This window comes from Lagenorhynchus albirostris, chromosome 1 (assembly GCF_949774975.1).
Source record: "Lagenorhynchus albirostris chromosome 1, mLagAlb1.1, whole genome shotgun sequence".
Classification (NCBI taxonomy): Eukaryota; Metazoa; Chordata; class Mammalia; order Artiodactyla; family Delphinidae; genus Lagenorhynchus; species Lagenorhynchus albirostris.
This window is the reverse complement of record NC_083095.1, coordinates 62,744,332-62,764,399: the sequence shown is the minus strand read 5'-3', so window position 1 is coordinate 62,764,399 and position 20,068 is coordinate 62,744,332. Positions and strand designations below refer to the sequence as shown.

Here is a 20,068-nt window from a genome sequence, read left to right as displayed (position 1 = left end):
CCCAGAGCCTTACATAATTCTGGGCAAGAAGGTAGATGAATTTATTTTTACTTTATAGATGAAAGAATCACATTAAGTTTTTTTTTTAACATCTTTATTGGAGTATAATTGCTTTACAATGGTGTGTTAGTTTCTGCTTTATAACAAAGTGAATCAGCTATACATGCACATATATCCCCATATCTCCTCCCTCTTGTGGCTCCCTCCCACCCTCCCTATCATGTCAAGCTTTTAAAGGACTTCCAGAGTCATAGAGGGAGTCACTCAGTGAATCCACGAGCAGAAGCCAGACATGGTGACGCCAGAGTGCCAGCTGGAAGACCATAATATACTTATCCAGACCCATGGTCCTCTGGAAAGTGTAGAATGCTGGATCCCGGGCAGCAGATCATCAAGACAAGTCTTGAATGCAGTTTTGAAAAGTATGGAAAGAACAATAAGACAGTTCTAAGCTTGCACCAGAACATAATTTAAGTTTTCTGTGACATGGTGATGAAAATCTTTCCTAGAATTATGACAGCTGAACTAAAAATTTCTAGATAATCAAAGCATAGTAATAAACCTAGAGCCAAAGTTGGCAATCCCCCGCCCCCGTTTTCTTTCCTGTGGTTGGATTTAAATGGAACTTTTACTTTTAACTAAAACTAGATCATTGAGACCATTGGAACTCTGTGACTTAGAATGTTTGGTGTTTGTTGGGAATTTGAAATAAAAAGATTTTTGCTCTTCTATAAACTTTAAAGATAAATGGATTGTTTTCCTTATAACATCTAGTGTTAATTAAGTGGCGCTGATGCAATTAATAGCATCAAGAACATAATTATGTTTCTTATAATGATGTAATTACATAATTGTTTTAATAGGTTAAGTGATCTGCCTAATCTTTTATCTGTTTTTTGCATCGGCTTTATCTTGATTTCTTCTTTGTGAGATACGTTTAGTGCTTAAAAAATTTCATACTTTTGTTAAGTTCATTTCCTAATGAAAAAGTATACTTTTCAATAACTGGAGATTTTCATAAAGATCATAAAAGATATAATATTAAAAGGTGTGCTCTTATGATAGCTGTTATGTTGATGAATTTTGAATTTGACTGTTAAATGTCCATGCTAATGAGGGGCTTAGAAAACAATAAGAAGCATTTGCTGAATCTATTTTTAAGGAAGTCTCAACTAGTATAACTGATTCTTTTAAATCTCCTAAAAGAAGGCATTTCATTGCAATATGATCTGGGCTCAAAGTTTAAGATCTGCAGTAATTTATTATGCTTTTAGAGTCTAGTCTTGAACAATTTAATATCATTGTGACAGGTATTTATTTACCATTGAAGTAGGAATCATTATTTGCTGACACTTTATGATTTTTCTTCAAGTAGTCCTATTAGATATGATAGGAATAAATCAACTTAATTTCATAATGATGCCCATACTTTATTCTCCCCACAGAGGCAGCAAAGCAGCGTTGTTCCTTGTTACATATCTTTGTTTTTTTCCCCCCTCAATGTTGTTTTTCAGTTTGTGACTCATTGGTAAAAATATGAATGGATCCTAATTTAAAACACGCTCAGAATATTCTTAAAGGAGCTACCTTTGAGTAGGTCAGTGCTCTTGAAGGATTGCTTTCACCCAAATGCAGTGTCTGCTTGGTGTTTTTGTGCCACAGAATAATAGATTTAATGCATTTTCAGTGTTGTTATTCACCTGTAAGTTCTTTGCCTTTATTTTCTGTTCTTTCTGCAAATTAACTGACCAGCACAAGGTCAGAACCAGATTTGGAGCTTTGAATCTGACAGCCATGAGGGTGATTTATTCCCTGAGCCAAGCCAGGCTTCTTTTTTAGTGAAGGAATCAGGTGAGGGCTCAGCTTTCCCTCTTTGAGATAACTGTACTTTGAGACAGTAAGTCACTCCCTTGGAAGGGGGTGGGGGAGGGCAAAACGGATAAAGGGGGTCAACTGTAGGGTGACAGATGGAAAAAAAAACTTTCAGTGGTGAGCACACTGTAGTGTATACAGAAGTCAAAATATAATATTGTACCCATGAAATTATGTAATGTTATAAACCAATGTTACCTCAAAAACTGTTCATCTTTATTATTGTTTCATGTATCCTAACAGTGCAGACTGATAGCATCTTTGTGAGGGAGGTCTACCGAAATCAGGCTGCTCTATAAAGCCAGGCATCTGGTTTTATAGAGCCAGGCTCCCTCCATATTAATCATGTAGTTATAGAGTGACTGAAAGTCACAGATGGCAATGCATGTGTGAAAAAAACATACAAGTTTTGAGATTTTGCTGAATGAGAAAGTGCTCTGTCCAGTGTCATGATGTCTTCTCTGACCCCACCTGGATTCCTCCAGCACTCACAATCTAAATCAGCACATATTTCGGGACTTATACAGAGTACCGTCTGGTAACATCACTTACTACTACGCTATTCATCTTGTCTCCTTCAGTAAATATTGACCTGTTTGTAAGTGGGGAGCAAGTCATGTTGTTAGTATCCCTCAATGGCTGCTTTAAGACTGGCTGCAGAAACTTCTCCTAAGGATTTGGTGTATAATCATAGACATATCCTTTCTTGCCCAGTGATACCTACTCTGTGATTTATGGAGCATCACAGCATGGCTATTAAGAGCTTGGGTTCTAGAATCGGACTGCATTGGTTCTTCTGATTGTTACCTGTGGGATCTGAGACAGATTCCTTAACCTCTTTGGGCCTCATCTGTAAATGAGAGATGAGTTTCCTCATCTGTAAATGAGAATAACAATGGCTACTACCTTGTAGGGTTGATAAGAGCTTTAGATGAGTTAACATATGTGAAGCACAGAAAACAGTGCCTGGAGAAGAAAACGGGTTCACTATTGCTATTTTTCAGAAATACCTAAGCCTCTAGGGTCTTGACCTTTACATTGGTCATAATTTATGAGTTTGGGAAACCTGAAGATTCTATTCACAGCTGGCCTGGAACCTCTGTGAGCAATTTTGGGTCATAATGGAGTGATATGGTTCTGGGAGGTTCCCAATTGTTCAGATGAACATAAATGATAAATGGAGTTGAGCTATCACTACAACTCTTTGTTTGGAAGAATTTTGGCTCAAGATTAAGGTGAAATGAATTTGACTCAGAAGTTATGGCAACAGGTTGGCACTATGTACTCAAAGTTCTGTTATTTCAGCAAGAAATAATTAAAGAAAGTCCATCAGAGGATCCCAAAGATCAGTAAAATCTTGGATTTAAAATCCCTTTTAGTCACAAGTTCTTTTAAAGTTGTTGTAGGTTCCTTAGTTGAAATCCAGTCACCTCCAGTTTTTGGTTAAATAATCACGTGGTTCTGAACTACAAACGGTAATGGAGAATGTGGTGGCTTGTCTCCAAAGATGGCCCCCGTGAAGTCTGCTTTCCAGTACTCACACTTGTTCAGTCTTCTCCCCAGGCCTCTAGAATGGCTGTGAGACTTGCTTTTGGCCCATAGAATGGAGTGGATGGGACGCTCCGAGTCTAGGTCATAAGAAGGCTCAGAGTTTTCACCTGTCCTCCTGGAATGCCATCTCTAAAGGAAGCCAGACAAGAACTCCAACTGTCCAGAGACAGCCATGTTGGAAAACAGTCGTGTACTGAGGCAGTGGGAGTGGTCCACCTAGAGTGTAGAAAAAAGAGGGCGCATCGTCTGTAGAGAATTTAGAAACAATGTTAAAACCAACGAAAAGTCAGTCTGCTTTTTATTATTACCATGCACGGGCAATTCTGAAAAACTGTCAGTGATAAAACATTCCTTCCCATGAATGGCTCACTCCCACTTTCTCTCTCACCCATCCTATTGCTACAAGCCAGTGCTGTGAAGCGAAGCTAGCTGTGTGGAAAGAGAGGTTGGGTCAGCCTCCAGCTCTCCAGCCCTCCCAGCCCAAGCACCAGGCACATGAGAAAAGACGCCATTGTGGATGTCCAGCCCAGTCTGGCTTTCAGAAGACTCCAGCGCCTTGCTGTCATCTGACTGAAATTGCATGACAGATCAAAAGCCACAACCATCAGGTTGGACCTAGTCAAACCACGGAACTCTAAGAGAGTTGTTTTTGGCTACTAAGTTTTGGATTGGTTTGTTATGCAATTGATAATACAGAACAGAGGAGATACATGTAAGAAGGAAAGAGCTTCTCAGAGAGGCTCTTTTTTTTTCTTTCTCCTTCTAAGGATAAAATAGAGCCCAAGTATCCTTTGCTGTGTAGCATATTGAGAGATCAGCATATCTTGATATTAACAGAGGCCAAAAATATTGATTTCACCACTAGATGGAAATTATATCTGTGTAGATGTTGCTAAGCAACAACAGATCAAAACCCCATAAAGGAGTGACCATAAAATGCAAAGCATTTGGTCAGCCTAATAAGTTCCTGCTGCACTTCGTTTTTGAAAACCTGGTTAAAGGAAGAAGGGATGTCCACAGAATGTGTGGGGAGAAAGGTCTCTAGGGACTTGGAAAGGACATCCGTACTATTTGCCTGAAATGATGAGCAAAATCATGAGTGAAATGAAGTGCCAACACATGACCTTAAAAAACGGTCATTGTTAGTGATTTAAAAGCATGATAATCTTTAGGAATAAATAGTAGCAGTATTGGGAACTTTGTAAGGGTTAAAATCTTTTCCCTTGAAATACCTCAAAGCTTTAAAAATCTATTAAAACACCCAAACTAATATGCAATAATGCCTTTCTGAGCTTTACAAGCATATTCTTAAATGATGAGCAAATTCAGTGTATTTTTTGGGAGGGACAATCGAAAGGTCAGTGGAGGCTATAAACTTTTCCTTTGGTTGATCAGAGAGGCAGGCTGAGAAAGTGAATCTTACTGAGGGCTTTGGGAATAGCCTAGTAACGTGTGCACAGGGAAAGATTCATAGTCAGAATAAAGTCTCTGACCCTTAACCGTTCTTTACCAGCAGTTATTTTCATTATTTCCTCTGGGTGACCTTTCATCCCTCCATTTTTTCTGATAATTAGGTTTTAAAAACTAAAAATGTAGGAAAAAGAAAGGAAAGCTCAATAGAAGACAAATAGGAATTGAATGTATGTATTTTCAATATATTTTAGCAAAACCTGCGTGTACCCCCAAACACATAAGTACATTATTAAGGAACCCGCAGATATCCAGTCTTTGCTGAGACATGGGCAGTGGGCAGATAACCCTGCCCAGTGAGTAAGAAACGTGCTCTCTGCCTGCCAGCGTTGCCGTAGGAGAGCAGACCCACCAAATCCCATGTAAGTGGTCAGAGCACAAATGAGGCTGTCGGTGGGTAGTCCTACCCTATTCATGAGCTTTTTCAGAACAATTTTCATTACTTTTTTAAAATACTGTTTTTGGCAAACACTTGATACTTGAAATAAAAAATGCATGAGTCACCTACTGGGATAGGCACAGTGTGTGGTTCATTGAATTTAGCTAAATTGTGAGTCATCCATCAATAGTCCTCTTCGTGAACATACTTGTAATAATTTCACACGTTACAAACAAAACTAGGTATGATTTTCAAGATTCTTGAAGCTATTCCCCTTGGGGATTTTTTGGATTGTGTTTAGTGTTTTTTGTTTTGCTCGGTGGCGAGAAAATCGTCAGCCTTGTGTACATATGGATCCAAGTCTCGTCTGTGTCATGTTGTAAAAGAACTTTGCTTTGGGTGGCTTGGGGCAGAATATGGAACTGGAGTCATGAGCTGGGGGAAATAAGAAAATTTAATGATCAGTAGTTGTCCTTGTCAGATCATTGGCTTTTAAGATTAATTTTGGCATCTGATAAATGATTGGCTCCACTCTCAGAAGAAAAATCTCAGAGCTGCAAGAATATATACACGTGCCCCTTTTTCTCCCTGAATAGGGAGAACAGAGCAGGGTGGTTACGAGTATCTGTGCACTACTGCCCTCTATCGGATGGCACTAGCGTTTCCCCGTACCTGTGCCCAAATTGGGTGTGTGCTCCTGGTCGGGTGGCAGGTGACCCAGGCAAATAAGTAGTGTTGAACTAAGGCTGATTTTTTAAAAATAGTTGGCCTATATAAGCTAAAAGAGATCTCCCTCTGGCCAGATCAGTAAGAGTTTAGGGTTTCTGTCCTGAATGTCCTTGCTTCCGTTCTGGTGTCTGCCCAGTGAGGGAGTGGCATCTTGCTGTTGAATGGCATGACAGATGTTGTCATTAAACTTCTTTGCCTTTTCAAGAAGTGAAAATAATCATAAGAAAAAGTGTTCTTTTTTCTGTTTTTGATAAGTTTAATAAAACCATTAAAAGGGCTTTTGCTTTTGGCTACGACCCGAGGTGAAAGTTTTTTTATAAAAAGTGAAAAGTGGCTATAAGATGAAAAGTTATGGTTCTTTGCAAAGGATGCTTAAAGTCCCCATGTCAGTAAGATGTATGCAGGAGTCTCAGGAAACTGGTTGGGAAGTTTTCTTTGTTTTGGCCCTCCTTCGCTTTCCGCAGGGTAGCAGGACTAAGTGTCCAGGCAGGAGCCTTGGGGTCATGTCCTGCTGCTACTGGCTGAGTACCTTGGGAAAGTTGTGTGGCTTCTGAAACCTCATTTTTCTCATGTGTAAAATGAGACCTTTGGAATAGATGATTTCTTAGGGCCATTTCATTTCTGAGATGCAATAAACGATCTTTTTCTCCCTAGGTGATAATGTAAGCACAAAGAATAATTTCACTATTTTTATATCATACACACACACTTAAACAAATCATTTTCCTTTCAAAAAGCAGTGTGTTCACTGTGATAATTTAACACCAGGTTACGTGGTGGTGGAAACAGCTTTGGTCTCTTTGATTCTCTAGTTGGCTCACGGACCAGCTGCGCTGGACAAACATCCTTGCCCCTCGGCCAAGTTGGAGTCTCTAGGGCCAGCAGATGGCGCAGTTGCACAATCCACACATTTTCCAGGCTCCCAAGGTAAATGGTACTGATTAGCATCCAGAAATAATAGCTACTGTTTGAACAAATTGGGGTAGTTCCCAGGTTACTAGAACCATGGCACCGTGTGAGCTGGCACATTTGCTAATATTTAAAGTGGTTAGGAAGGTTGTTAAGCTGTAGAACACTTTCCAGTCTACAGCATCTTTCACATGAGCATCAAAAAGCCTTTAATAAATCGGCTTTTTATTTTTTCTTCTTTTTTCTGGTAGAGAAATTAGGGCAGAGCATAAGTTAGCTAAGATCGCAGCAGAGCTAGTCCAAATAATTCAGACCATACACCTTGGTGATCTTTTAAAATTGTTCTCCTTCCTTTAACACCCGCTTCTCTTGGTTGTGGAGAGGAGTGTGGGTGTGGGTGTGGGTGTGTGGTGGGCTGGTTGTATTGGCTAGGGATGTGGGAGGAGGAATTGAGCCCTTCTGCACCTTGGGGTTTTGCTGCCTGCCACAGTCATTGTAACTCCTTACCTCCTCATCTTATATGTGGAAGACTCTTGTGGTGATAATACCTGGCATTTATTGATTACTTGCTTTAAGCCAGCGATTATCTGAGCAGTTCTCATATATTAATCATTTAATCCTTCCAACAACCTCATAAGGGAAGCAGAGTGGGTAACCTTCCTACAGGAACAAATCTGTACTTTCTGGGCTCTGAATTAAAGTGATAAGGACAACAAACTAGTTTTTGGTGGTAACTACTTTTGACCACAAATATTTTCTAGCTAATAGATCACGGACGGATTTTTAAGTTACGGGAACTTTATGGGACCTTTGGTTATATCATGTCAGCCTTGGTGATACCAGCTTGTGGGGCTATTGTTGGTTTAGAAGAGTTCCTTCCCCAGCCTCATGCTTAGAAGGAATGGTTCAGCAGAAATGAGAAGGAAGATGTGAATGAAATGAGGAAGTTTGTCTGGCAGTTTAATCGCTCAAGTGATAAATATTTTCCAAGTGCTCACTTTATACATTAGCCACCAAGCAGCACTAGGGATGTGTAATAAATAAACAACATTTATTTGTTACAAAAGTATACAGAGTGCTACTGTATGCCGGGTACAAGCATTGGTTCATGTAATCCTCACCACAACTGTGCTGAGCCCCATTTTACAGATGAGGAAACCAAGGCTAAGAGAGTTTAAGTGACACAGCTGGTAAGTGGCAGAGTTAGAATTCAAACCAGCTCCTGGCTTCTGGTCCACGCTGATAACCACTAGGCTACCTCTAGTGGGAGGAAGCAGATACGTAGGTGGGAGTAGAACAGTTTAACCAGAGTCAGCGACAGAAACACTTATAAAGTTGACTTCCTCTCACCTAACAAAAATCCTGATATAGCAAGTAACTTCTAAAATACAAGCAAGAGTAAAAATAGTTAAATTATCTATTAGCCTTGATAAAGGAGAATAAGAACTATAAAGAACAGGAAACTTCAGGGAAATCTACAAATTTTTTTTTTTTTGCGGTACGCGGGCCTCTCACTGTTGTGGCCTCTCCCATTGCGGAGCACAGGCTCCGGATGCGCAGGCTCAGCGGCCATGGCTCACGGGCGCAGCCGCTCCGCGGCATGTGGGATCTTCCCGGACAGGGGTACGAACCCGTGTCCCCTGCATCGGCAGGCGGACTCTAAAACACTGCGCCACCAGGGAAGCCTTACAAATGTTTTTTTAAATGAGTATTAAAGTTCGTGATATTTAGAGCAAAGACTAGTCCTTCGTTTTTCCTGAAGACTAAACAGGGAAGTTGCAGTCCATCTCGCTTGTGTTTGAGTGAACGTCTCGTTGTTCTCCCGCTACTGTAATGAAGTCATTCCCCCACGGCACCCTTCCTAGGAGAAAAGCCTCTCCAATATTTATGTGCATGTGAATCACCTGAGGATCTTGATAAAAATCCAGATTCTGATTTGGTAGGTCTGGAGTGGGGCTTGAGAGGCTCAGTTTCTAACCAGCTGTTGATGCTGCGGGACTGCCCAGAGCTGAGCGGCGCTACTCCTGCCCTCCCCGTGTGGTCTGGGAGGGGGGCTGCCAACCAGGGCAGCTGGTACATCACGCTCCCTCCACTCTGCACTCATGAGGTCCAGACTGGGCCAGATAAAGTTCCTACCTGGAATTTTGTTCTCCTGTCCCCAACTCACATGCCTCAGAGAAGCCTGGCCTCAGGTGGAGGCCATGAGGCCCATTAATTGAGAGATTCTGAGAGGAAGAGGAAAGCAGAGGGGAGAGAGAACAGGAGAGAGGGCAGATGACATGCCTTGAGTCCTGGATGCCCTATCCTGGAACATCTCAGTCACACAGCCAGTGAATTCCCTTTTCTGCTTAAGCTAATTTGAGTAATTTCTGTTATTTGCAATTAAAAGGGCTCTGCACAATACAGGAGCGATTTAGACTTGATATAAAGGAGAATTCTTTACTGTGGCAGGAGGGTGGCTGCAACTCTTACTGAAGATCCTTAGAAGGACTGGCCTCATCAGAGGCTGCTGTCAGTTCACGGGAGAATGAGCCAGAGATCCGTGCTGAGAAAAGGTGACGCGTTGTTGCAGGAAGATGACCTAACAGCCGGCCAGATCATAGGGTCACCCTGCTAACGCGCTGAAGGCCCAGAAAGCAGGTGTAGGTCATGACCTGCAGGCTGGGTCCCTGTATCAAGCATCTCCACCTGGACCTGTGACAGTGCCCTGAATCCACCATGATTGCATCTTTCCTTTGGGCCACTAAGACTTTCGTGATTGCAACTAGTGTTGACTAGGAGGGTTAGGGAATGGAACCTGAGGCAGAGAGTGGAGGTTATTTTGGAGGGACTCGCAGGAGTAATGTTGAAGTACTTGTATGGCATGGACACTGACCAGTGAAAACAAATACCAGTCACGGTGACATTCCAGGGAGCGTTAGTTGAACACCAGCCATGGTCTCCTGGATGCCCTTTGTAGTAGGTACAGGATCTGCAGTATTTTTGTATTAGTACTGAATTCTCTAGGCATATAGTTTTTCAAAAGAGATTTTTAATAATGTTTATAAATACAATGTTCTTTTACTGTTTGTAAATTAAAAACATCTATTTCCCTCAATATTTTTATACAGGGTGTATTCACTGCCATGCCAAGTGATCATCTTTAGGTTTTCTGGAATAATCTTCAGAATTTTCTCCTATAAAACTAATGGGTCATTGATTAAAGGTTTCCAGTTTTGTATTGTTAATCTTTTGGATTTTTAGAATGTTAGATGAAGTCAAGAGTGATATTATAATTTAGTTTTATTAAACATGATAAAAATCTACCGAAAGAAGCCCAAGGAGAGTCAGTTTTCAGGAGTTACAACCATGGTGGACTCTTTTCTTTAGATGTACTGTTTATTTCACCAGGAATAGAAGAAATTCTTGTCCATTAGTGATGGTGATGGGAAAATTGTGGAGACTTTTAACTTACTCAAGGCTAGTCACTTTTTTAATGCTTTCTTTGCTTACTTATTTGAAAGGCAAGAGCATTGCATTAGACATCCAGAGATCTGGGTTTTAGTTTAACACCTTTTTGGCATTTCTACTCTATACCTCCACCTCCCCTTTCTCAGTTCCCACCCCTGAGCCCCAGTTTTTTGTAGACAGCATTTTGTAGAGCACAGCAGAGGGAAGAAGCTCTTCCTCGGAATGAGGTGCTATACATGGTTTTTACAGTGAACAATAAGCAAACTTATGAGTGGAGACTAAGATTCTCCAAGAAAGTAAAAAGACCTTGATTTAAGACAGAGCAGCCTGGCTTTGTTCTTGTCCAGAGTATGGGTGGTTCCCACGTTGGGGACCGTGGAAATATTACCAGGGGTCTGTGAATCCTGAACAAACATCCAGCCTTGTGAATATACTGAATAAGTACCTCACACATATTGCACTACTGTTTTCCAATATATGGAGGTGATGTTTTCATTACCAAGTAATTCCCACAGAGTTATGTGGAAATGAATTCACTGTTGCTTTCTGCTGTATTTTTCTTAATATAAATATAAGATCTAAAATATAAGATACTAAGTCTCGATCCTATGGCATTTGACTCCTTTAAAATTTTAAACATGTTATACTAAGTGAAGGAAGACAGACAGACAAAGACAAATATCATATGATATCATTTATATGTGGTATCTAAAAAAGTGATACAAATGAACTTATTTATAAAACAGAAATGACTCACAGACATAGAAAACAAACTTACGGTTACCAAAGCGGATAGCGGGGGGTGGGAGGGGTAAACTGCGAGTGTGAGATTAGCAGATACACACTACTATATATAAAATAGATGAAGGACAAGGACCTACTGTATAGCACAGGGAACTATATTCAATATCTTGTAACAACCTATAATGGAAAAGAATCTGAAAAAGAATATAGATTTATATATATGTATAACTGAATCACTTAGCTGTGCACCTGAAACTAACACAACATTGTAAATCAACTATACTTCAATTAAAAAAAAAAGATTGAAGTTCTGATGCATGCTATGACATGGATGAAACTTGAAAACATTATGCCAGTTGAAATAAGCCAGTCACAAAAGGACAAATGTTGTACGGTTCCACTTATACAGGGACCTGGAATAGGCAAATTTACAGAGACAGAAAGTAGAATAGAGGCTTGGGGGAGGGAAAAATGGGGGGGATGTTGTCTAAGGGGTACATTCTGTTTGGGATGATAAAAAGTTCTGGAAGTGGGTTGGTGGTTGTGCAATGTAATGTCACTTAAAATGATAAATTTTATGTTGTGTATGTTTTACCACAATAAAAAAGTTATGTAATATTTCTGAATTACAAAAAAATTTTAAGCATATTAAAAATAGGTCCATAGAATTTTATAGGTAACTTGGATTTCAAAAACATGAAAACTGAAATTCTCTCAGCAGCAACTTTTTAAACAATTCCCTGGACTGATCAGAGGGTGTTCTCTATATATCCTTAGTTCTGTGAAGAGTTACCTAGAGGCATGATGAGAGCATTAATTAAATATTTCTGTACTGGACACTCATTCTGCCTGACAGTTCTCTCATTATGTGCCCCTGAGAGGGATACTAGTTGTCAGCAGCTGATGTAAAATAATTTTCTCTCTGCTGTAACTGGAGGAGAAAAGGCTTAATAGCAGTTCTTCATGTCTATTAGGTAAATTATTCGAGGAAAAATGGTTTTGCACTGAAGGGAAAGTCAAAACATCTCATGCAAAATCCAAAAGTAATTTGTTTTTTATGACAAGAAAAAAATGAACTTTCTCCAAATGTAAACATCTTTTGCTAGTGCCCCAGGGACCCCTCCACCTTTGCATTGCTGCCTCTTTCCTCAGGTATATTTCTTTTTTTTTATTATATAAAGAATACATGCCTTGATGTACTATAATACAAGTGCTGAGTGTGAAGAATTCAGTTGTTTTTAGTGAATATTATAAACTGAGAAAGTCAGCAATTTTTTGTGGCCTTTTTGGTGGGCAAGATCTCTGGGTACTTTCTCAATATTATTTTTCTTGACAGAAATGAACACAGTTAAAAATCCATATCTATGTCAATGGTCGACATCTATATCTATATCTAAATGGAACAGAAATTTTTGCTTTGTGAGTTCTTTTTTACATGAATTGTGAAAGTAGAGCTCCGGTCATTTGGCCAGTTATGCTGGTTCCCATAAGTAGACCCATCGCATCCTATTTTCATAGCTGGTTTAAATGAAGCAAAGAAAGGCACATCTTGAAATGCAAAAAAATGGCCATCTGAGACTTTGCTCTGGAAAAGCAGTGGATCCAGATAGTTTTACAAGCAGTTCTTGAAAACTTTCATGAAAGAGACACTATTTTAAATATTTCAAAGCTTCGCAATTCATTTTATAATAACTCTAATGATCAAAGTAAACCACATATAAAACTAACTTGAATACAAAAGTATCAGATTAAAAAAAATAAATGAGCTGGACTAAGGTTTATTCTGTAACACAGGTGTTGCAGATGCCTTGGTGCTCCACTCACATCCCTTGGCCCGCCTCTGCCTTCCACCACAGCTGGTCTCTCAGCTCATCTGTGTCGGGACTTCTCCCAGCCTTGGGTGCTTGCTCAGTCTACATGCAGAGGTACAGCCAGAGGTGTGGCCCAGAGGTGCAGAGGAATTTATGTCCCCAGAGACAACCTTCTATCATTGGGATTAAAAGTCAATGAGGGGCTTCCCTGGTGGCGCAGTGGTTGGGAGTCCGCCTGCCGATGCAGGGGACACGGGTTCGTGCCCCGGTCCGGGAAGATCCCAAATGCCGCGGAGCGGCTGGGCCCGTGAGCCATGGCTGCTGACCCTGCGCGGCCGGAGCCTGTGCTCCGCAACGGGAGAGGCCACAACAGTGAGAGGCCCTCGTACCGCAAAAAAGTGCATCATACCCAATTCCTCTGAGGGTCCCCCAAAGAAATTAAGCCCCAGTTGCCCTCAGTAGTCATCAGCTCATCAATGCACCTTTTATTTTCTTTTCCTCCTTCTCTGTCTCGCTCTCCCCGCTCCCTCCAGTTTCCTCGGATCACCTCTCAGGTAGACACCCTGTACCTAGGTACCTATATTGGGCTCTGCTTTTGGGGGAACCTAAACCTAAGGTATGAAAATGATTCCATATTAGGAAATCTTTTAATATAATTAATTTCATTAATATCAATAGAGAAAAGCAATACAGTCCTCTTAACCGATTCAAAAAGAGCACTTGACATAATTCAACATCCATTCTGATGAGAACTGTTCGCATTTGAATAGAAAAATTCCTTACTCTGTCTATCAGTTAGGGCTCACTCAAGGAAATAGAAACCACTCTGTATATGTAAAACAGAAGTTTAATATGGGAATTGATTACAGGCATAATGGAAAGACTGGAGGAAGGTGAGGTTACTAAAACCAGTAATTGCAGTAAACGACAGTACCCTTGGGGCTTGAGGGACAAGCTTCCCGGCAGTCAAGGGCACTAAGCCACAGGGGCTCAAGATGTTTGGAGGCAGCTGCTTTGCAGGACCCAGGAGCCTGCACTTACCACCACCACTGCTGCTTTGGGCCATTGCCGCTGCTGCAAGCTGACATCGTCCTCGCTGCTTCTTCTACTGCCAGAAATTTCATCAGAAACCAGAAGGAGGAAGAGTGTTGTTTCTTCTGTCCTCCAGTCTTCCAGTAGTGCCTTCCATTGGCAGAATCTCCCAGAAGTCAGCTGGCAAGAGTGTCTAGGAAATGCAGTTTTTGAATTCCAGCCTCTTCACTATATATCAAAGCACAGAAGATTGGGAATGAGACCTTGGAGCAAAATGATTTGCTATATAAAACTGTAAGCAAAATTATATAGGACTGAAATACCAGCTTGGAATTTTTTCTTTTAAAGTCAGGACAAGACAAAGAAGCAAGTTATCAAACTCTTTTTTTTTTAAGCTTTTTTTGAGATCTAATACACATGCCATACAATTCATCCTTTTAAAGTGTACAATTCAGTGGTTTTCAGTATATTCACATATATGTGCAACCGACACCACAGTTAATTTGAGACTCACCTCAAGAAGAAATCCTGTGCCCTTTAGCTATTACCCCTGTATCCCCACATTCCTTCCCCACCTCCAACCCTAAGCAACTATTAATGTGTTTTCTCTCTATATAAATTTCCCTATAGTGGACTTCCATATAAATGTAATGGTATAATATTTGGTCTTTTATGACAGACTTCTTACACTTAGCATGTTTTCAGGTTCATCCATGTCATAGTATGGATCAGTAGTTCATTACATTTTATGAATATGCCATATTTCATAACTCATTTAATATTTTCTTTTAAGTTATAACTAATTTAGTGTGAAAATTGGCATAAGTTTTGGGAAGTAAAAGACAAAATTATCCCTATTTTCTGGTTATATGATTGTCCAGCTTGAAAGCCAAAAGGATTAAGGAAAAGTGATTATAACTAATTAGAGAACTCTGCATGGATTTTTCTGTATAAAGCCAGTGAACAGATATTGTGGAAAAGTATTTCATTTAAAATATCAACAAAAGCTTGTATGCCTATGAACAAAAGTAAGTTGCAATGTATAGGATATACAGTCACACTCACATCTTCTCAGAGACATGAAACTTCCATAACTGAGAAGCCATAATATTGCTGGAGTAAAGACAATATTGTAAATATAATATAAATTAATTTATAAATATGTTGTTTTCAAATCAAAACCCTAATGACACTTATGTGGGAACTTTATAAAACAATTCTTAAGATTACCCAGAAGAATAAATGGAAGGGGATATATCAGTAAAATTTGGAAAAAGAAAAGTAGTGAAGTGAGAGGGACATGCATTATGAGATATTTAATGTAAGAGAGAGAAAAAATAAGGAGCTTGTTCCTGTACTGAGAATAGATGGAGTAGTCAGTAAAATATGATACATAATCTAGAAGCAATGTTAAGTATGAATAAGAAATTAGAGTATGATAAAGGTATAATTAAAATTCATCATTATTATTCAACAGGACACCTGACTAGTGATTTGCAACCCTGTAGTCATCAAGGTTCATAGTTGCAGACATAAAAACCCACTTCAGTAAGCTCACTTGTGATTAAATTAGCTAATGCTATTAGGTAACATTCAGAATTTCCAGATCTGAAAGAAAATATCTGCCAACATAGAATTCTATATCCAGTAAAAATATCCTTTAAACAGAAGGTGAAATGAAAATATTTCCAGGCAAAAAATGAGAAGATTATTCAATAAACAGACTTGCACTAAACAAAGTACCAAAGATAGGTACTTAGGCAAAAGCAAAATGATCTCAGATGGAAACACAAAAACACAGGAATAATTGAAGAGCCACAGAAGAGGTAAATAGGTGGGAAAATATAATGGAATATATGCTATACAGAATAATAATACTAATGGCTTATAGATTTTAAAATATATGTATAACTAAAAGGCATGAAAATAAAAATAATTTAAAAGGTGATGGTGAAGTAAATGGAGTTAAACTATTCTAAGGACCTAACATTGTCTGGGAATTGATAAAATAATTAACTTATATTCTAAGAAACCAAGAATGCATTCTGTAAATGAGGGTGACAACTAAAAGATTAGTAAAATAATACATAATTAACAAGTTAACAGAAAGGGAAATGGAACAAAAATATACTTTATTGATTAAAGACAAGGAGAGAAATAGTAACATGAAACAGGTTGAAGAAATGGTAAAGAGGGACTTCCTTGGCGGTCCAGTGGTTAAAACTCTGTGCTCCCACGGCAGGGGGTGCAGGTTCAATCCCTGGTTGGGGAAATAAGATCCTGCATGCTGCGTGGCCATGGCCAAAAACAAACAAAAAAAAGTGGTAAGTAAAACAGGAAAAATAACAGTTGATAAATACGAACCCAAATTAAACTGAAAGTATATTCAATGTTAATGGAATAAATTCTCCAGGCAAAAGACAAAAGTTACCAAACCATATTTAAAAATAACTATACCCATCTATATAAAGTTTAGAAGAGACACACCTTGAATATGAAGACAAAGAAAAACTGAAAGTGAAAAGAATAGACAAAGATATACTATACAAACCCTAAACAAAAGAAAGCTATACTGCTGTCAATCAGAGTAAACTTGAAGACAAGAAACATTTCTAGAAATGGAAAAAGACATTTCAAAATTATAGAAGAGGCTAAGGATCTTAAAGATAACACAATTATAAATTTGTGTGCATCTAATAAGCTAGGCTTAAAATATACAGAACAAAATTTGGTATTACTAAGATTAGAAATGTAGAACTCTGTGATCATGGTGGGAGACTCCAAAACACATCAATCAGTAATTGATAGAACTAAAAGACACACACACACACACACAAATAACTATAAGTGAAGATCTTAATGATATGATTAATGAAACTAGTAAAATTGGTGCCATCAACAGATATAGAATACTGCAATCAACAGAGTATGCTTTCTTTTTCAAGCAACATGGAACATTACCAAAATTTAACAGATGCCGAGCCATAAAACATTTCTCAACGAATTTTAAAAGGCAGACTTGTACAGATTATGTTCTCAGGCCTCAATGCAATTAAGCTAGACAAGAACAGAAAGATAACAAGAAAAGGTGGAAATTTTTGGAAATAAAGTACTTAATTATGCAAGGGTCAAAGAAGACAGTACAATGGAAACTAGAAAATATTTTGAACTGAAAGATAATGAAAATGTGACATAGCACAACTTACTGTAGGATATAGCTAAAGCCATGTAAAAAGGAACATTAATAGCCTTAAAAAAGCTTATACTGCTGAAAAAGCAATGACCAGTATCTATTTTAAGAAACTGAAATACTATTGAAAATTGAGGCCAAAGAAAGCAGAAGGAAGGAAACTATGATGATAAAACATAAATTAAAGACGTAAAAAACAAACAATAGAGAGAATAAAAATGCCAAATTTGGTTCTTAGAGAAGATAAGTCAAATTGATAAACTTCTAGGAAGACTGATAAGGAAATAGAAGAGTGAAAGCACAAAGTTACTAATATCCAGAATTAAAAAGAGGACAGCACTACACATCCTACAAAATTTATAAAAAAAGTAGGAGGGTATTATAAAGAACTTAATGTGAATAATTTTGAAAATGTAGATAAAATGGACACCAAATTCTGAAAAATAACAACAATTTATCAATTTACCAAAAATGATAAAGCAAGAAATGGAGAATCTGAGTAGTTTTACAGTTATTAAAGGAAACATCTTCCCATGTAGATATTGGCAAGCCTTGATTGCTCAACTTCCCCTAATCTTTTCTTTTCTAAATTTTTATTTAATATTGGAGTACAGTTGATTAACAATGTGTTAGTTTCAGGTGTATAGCAAAGTGATTCTGTTATACATATACATGTATCTATTCTTTTTCAAATTCTTTTCCCATTTAGGTTAGAATATTGAGCAGCATTCCCTGTGCTATACAGTAGGTCCTTGTTGGTTATCTATCTATTTATTTATTTATTTCTCTTTTTTTAAAAAAAAAAATTTATTGGAGTATAGTTGCTTTACAGTGTTGTATTAGTTTCTACTGTACAACAAAGTGAATCAGCTATACGTATACATATAACCCCTCTTTTTTTGATTTCCTTCCCATTTAGGTCACCACAGAGCATTGAATAGAGTTCCCTGAGCTATACAGTAGGTAATCTATTTTATACATAGTATCAGTAGTGTATATATGTCAATCCACATCTCCCAATTCATCTCACGCCCCCCCCCTTGGTGTCCCTACGTTTGTTCTCTACATCTGTTGTCTCTATTTCTGCTTTGCCAATAAGATCATCTATACCATGTTTTCTAGATTCCACGTATATGTATTAATATATGATATTTGTTTTTGTCTTTCTGACTTACTTCACTCTGTATGACAGACTCTAGGTCCATCCATATCTCCACAGATGACCTAATTTCATTCCTTTTTATGGCTGAGTAATATTCCCCACATCTTCTTTATCCATTCCTCTGTTGATGGGCATTTAGGTAGCTTCCATGTCCTGGCTATTGTAAATAGTGCTGCAGTGAACATTGGAGTACATGTGTATTTTTGAATTATGTTTTTTTTCTAGGTATATGCCCAGTAGTAGGATTGCTGGATCATATGGTAGCTCTAATTTTAGTTTTTTAAGGAACCTCCATACTGTTCTCCATCGTGGCTGTATCAATTTATATTCCCACCAACAGTGCAGGAGGGTTCCCTTTTCTCCACACCCTCTCCAGCATTTATTGTTTGTAGATTTTTTGATGATGACCATTCTGACTGGTGTGAGGGGATACCTCATTGTAGTTTTGATTTGCATTTCTCTAATGATTAGTGATGTTGAGCATCCTTTCATGTGTTTGTTGGCAATCTGTATATCTTCTTTGGAGAAATGTCTGTTTAGGTCTTCTCCCCATTTTTGGATTGGGTTGTTTGTTTTTTTGATATTGAGCTGCATGAGCTGCTTGTATATTTTGGAGATTAATGCTTTGTTAGTTGCTTCATTTGCAAATATTTTCTCCCATTCTGAGGGTTGTCTTTTCATCTTGTTTATGGTTTCCTTTGCTGTGCAAAAGCTTTTAAGTTCCATTAGGTCCTATTTGTTTATTTTTGTTTTTATCCTCATTACTCTAGGAGGTGGGTCAAAAAATATATTGCTGCGATTTATGTCAAAGAGTATTCTGCCTATGTTTTCCTCTAAGAGTTTTATAGTGTCTGGCCTTACATTTAGGTCTTTAATCCATTTTGAGTTTATTTTTGTGTATGGCATTAGGGAGTGTTCTAATTTCATTCTTTTACATGTAGCTGTCCAGTTTTCTCAGCACCACTTATTGAAGAGGCTGTCTTTTCTCCATTGTATATTCTTGCCTCCTCTGTCATAGATTAGGTGACCATAGGTGCATGGGTTTATCTCTGGGCTTTCTAAGAAATAACATCCTTCTTATATTCTTGCAGAGAATAGAAAAAATGAAAAGTAACTTTTCTCAGCATATTTTATGTGGTTAACATGACCTTGATATGCAAACATGATAAAGACATTGTAAGAAAGAAAACCCAGTCTTTCTGTGAACACAGATGGAAAAGCTCTAAACAAAATAGTTGCAAATGGAATCTAGCAATTTATAAAAAAGATACTATGTCACAATCAACTTACTTTTATTCTACAAATATAAGGTTGCTTCAATATTAAAAATATCAATCAATGTAACTCAATAGTATGATGGAGAAAAATAAAATGATTTTCTCATAAGTTGAAGAACACATAGTTGATAAAATTTAATACTTACAATTATTATTTTAAAAACTTAGGAATAGAGGAAAACTTTAATCTGAAAATATGTATCTTCAAAAAACATACAGTAAAATGATATTTAATGGTGAAATATTGGAAGCTTTCCCTTTGATACCAGGAAAGAGACAGACGCCTCTGCCATCACTTTTATTCAACATTTCCTGGAAATCCTAGACAGAGAAAAATGCAAATAAAAGAAATACAATGTGTAAAGATAGGAAACAAACAGATAAATTATTATTTGCATGTAACATGACTATGTGTCTAGAAAATCCAAATGAATCTGAAGAAACACTGTGTGATGAGTGAATTTAGGAAGGTCACTAGGTATAAGATCAATA

General features: G+C 38.1%; 1 long non-coding RNA gene across 1 annotated transcript in view; it reads left to right on the top strand.

Moving 5' to 3' along the window:
• The window catches only part of LOC132516996 (uncharacterized), a 285,768-nt gene that overhangs the window by 21,802 nt on the left and 243,898 nt on the right, over nt 1-20,068 (top strand). The window lies entirely within an intron of this gene.